Genomic DNA, 3,778 nt, shown 5'->3' with positions numbered 1-3,778 from the left:
GACATAAGACATCCTTGAATCTTAAGGATTCCTTTGCTTGAGCTTGGGAAACACATAACAAGCTCGTCAATCATAAAAACATCCATTTTTAAGCATCCATAACCTAGACTTTGTGTAAAAAGTAGAGAAGAATGGAGTTAGTACAAAAATGCACTAAGTATTGAAACCATGCATTTAAAAAGGACATTTTACTTGAAATCATTTTCATGCCTTTTTGAATAAATATTTATAAAGCTTTCATACAAAAAGCATTATATCATTTACATACTTCATATAGGTATATTTCATGGTCAAACATAACATAAAATTATACAATGCATTCTAAGTCATTTTTGAAGCACTTTACAGTAAGCACTATCACATTATAGTGAGATTAATTTTTCTTTACAATGAATTCTTTAACCCATTAGCCTCCCAAGTAACCTTATAGTGATACTTGGTGCAATGAATCACTTTAATGCCACAAGGAAACCATACATACAACCTACACAATCCAACACATACCATCATAGAAGTATAATACATTATAGACACATTCAATTCAACACTCTGATGACTTTACAATAACCTACATCAACTTCCATATATAGTAACTTCACATCACATCAATGCATTATAAGACCTTACTCATAATCCCAATCTAAGTCTACTAGTGCAATGTATATGTGAAGCCCCATAACCTCACACATACTGAGTAAACCTATCATGAGTCCACTAGCCTTAACATCCAATTCATAAACCAACATCGCAAGTGAACACAACTTCATTTCTGTCAACAAGACCTTTAATATTTATTCATTAAAACCAATATTATGGATATATAACTAGGGTCATACCATGCATTTCATCACAACAAGTAGACAAATACTACAATGTCATGCATAAGGAACATCAATATAGTCACATGCATTAGAACACCTTTCAAATCCCATACTCCCACCTAAGAACCTACCCTTAGGTTATCCTAGTTATGGTCCTTACTTTCCTACCATTGTACTTTTTACTTTAGGGAAACTATAGCCTTAACCGACATTAAGACCATGGATGCTGAACATGGAATTTAGTTTTGTAGAGACTTACACCAAGGGAAGGTGTTCTTACCTAGCAAACGTAAAGCATTAACACAAGCTAGCATACTAAGTGAATTTACTTGCTAGATCCTATGAGGCAAGCATAGTTTATAGAACTAAGAGATATACATAACCCTCTACATGATCATTAGCATTGGAGACTTCTCTCATGAGAAACAATGGGTGAATCTTCCTCAAGGAAAGCCAACACCTCATGTGGAACCATAGGTGAATGTTCCTTCAAGGGAAGTCAACATTTTGTGAGAACCCAATGGTGAATCTTCCTCCAATGGAAGATAACACCTCTCATTGTAAAGTTCACTCTGTGCTAATCTATGTTCCCTTTTATTGAAAAGCCTTTATTAACATTACATATAAAATGTAGGCTTTAGGAGATTGAATTCTTATATGCTTAGCTCATAGGTCATAGATGAAAGTTCATCAACCTAAATAATGTGAGAAACCCTTTGACATGGACATAACATATGTAAGCACCTATCTAGTTTAGGTTACACTTGAGCACACCTTTAAAGGCTCCTCCATTGACTATATCATCATACATGTGTGTGTATACTTTTATGTGAGCAAACCTTTCACATAATATATAAATGTCATACATGTTCATATATCAATGCATAAGTCTATAGGTATAACTATATAAGCAGTCCTTCCACATGAACACACCAAGACACTATGCACATTTATACTTCATCATATCATATACTTAACATCATACCATATAAGTCATATTTCATAACATGTTCATACATAACTATGCATGTACTTAGAAGACGAACCTAGAAACTATCGTATCAAGGTACACATATACAATGCATAGACAGGGTCCCATACCCTTGCCAATACTAGTAACCCTATCAAGTCATCCTAGTGAACGATACATCACACAATATCATAGAATAGATAGCATAACGTAAGACTAATTTATTCAAGACTTACGACATTCTTACAGTAAGCTCTAGTCATTATGCACCTATATTAACTTTACTTCACATATAGAATTATAAGGCCTCATCATAGACAACATAGATATATAAATTTAACACAACAATTTACATGCTCATAACATTATACATACAACCTAGATCATAGATAGAATAAGAAACTAGGCATAGGCTTCACATAGGGTAATCATCAGCAACGCACATTCATAGTATAATTGCCTTCAAGGCCATGTTCACATCACTCTCTCTCTCTCTCTCTCACACACACACAGATATATGTATATGTATGTGTATATATATAGGCAATAAATTAAACAACGCCACCATAAATGGACCATATTACACAATGCCATACAAGTCCTCATCAACTATTAATACTTATAAGAAAAGTAGAAGAAGTAGGAATGTTACCAATTTCTCAACCTTTGGTCATCAACAATTCATATCTAGGGAAGTAGCTAAAGGTATACTAACATAATCAAAATCATACATTAATCATAACTAGTTTAAGATCATATTAAGTCCACTACATCATCAATTATAGGATGTGAAGGGAAGTTGATATCTTACCAATTCTTCCTTACATGGATCATCAATTATCGAACTCCTTAATTCATCAAAATACAATTTAGGTCAGTAGCTACAAGTATTTTTTGATAGACAAAATCATACATTCATACATGATAGAGTCTATATTAAAATGAATATAATTCTATAAGAAGTAAGATCAAGTTCTTCAAGTATCAATCCACATTGGGACAACAACACATAATCCCTCATCATAAAACATTATAGGCAGTAGTTAAAGATAACCTAACTTATACGAAATCCTACTACAATTGCCAAGAAATCGAGATTACAGTGAGCATGTAGAAGAATATAGGCTAGTATTTCAAACCACCAAACCTTGATCCACATGGATCACTCCTCAACAATGCATCATTAATATTCATGTAAGGCAGTAGCTACAATTATCCCTACACAAACGAGTTCCTCATGCATTATAGAGTCAATCTTACAGAGAATGTAATACTTAACAACCAATAGCAAGTAAAGATCATGTTCTTTAAGCATCAATCCATATTGATCCAATATCACATAATTCATCATCAATACACGTACTAGGCAGTAGATATAAGCAATTAATCATGCTAGAGTCATAATTCAATCAATACAAAGTCACGATCATAATTCCCATACATAGGCCAAAATGAGAATTAAAGGAAACATGGCTAGATTGAAGAACAAGAGATTTGATCATGAACTTGCATTGAAAACGTTGAAAGGAACTCTCTAGATGGAATATTAGCTAGAGATAAAGGATCACTGTCACGACCCAAATCCGGGCCGCGACTGGCACCCACACTTACCCTCCTATGTGAGCGAACCAACCAATCTAAACCTTAACATTTCAATGTAATAACAACAGAAAGTAATGCGGAAGACTTAAACTCATTAATAAAAACCAATTCAATAACTATCAATATTCAACATCTATTATTCCCAAAACCTGGAAGTCATCATCACAAGAACATCTACTTTAAACTACTAATTCTAAGAGTTTCTAAGAAGCTAAAAATACATAAGAAGCTAGTCCATGCCGGAAGTTCAAGGCATCAAGACATGAAGGAGAAGATCCAGTCCGAGCTAGAAGCGTTAGCTCACCCTGAAGATCCGGTGTGACAAAGACTGACTTGAGTTACTGTTGAGTCGAAGATGACGGCACGTTTGCTGCACTCCACAAAT

Source organism: Solanum lycopersicum, chromosome 5 (assembly GCF_036512215.1).
Source record: "Solanum lycopersicum chromosome 5, SLM_r2.1".
Classification (NCBI taxonomy): Eukaryota; Viridiplantae; Streptophyta; class Magnoliopsida; order Solanales; family Solanaceae; genus Solanum; species Solanum lycopersicum.
This window is presented reverse-complemented; position numbering follows the sequence as displayed.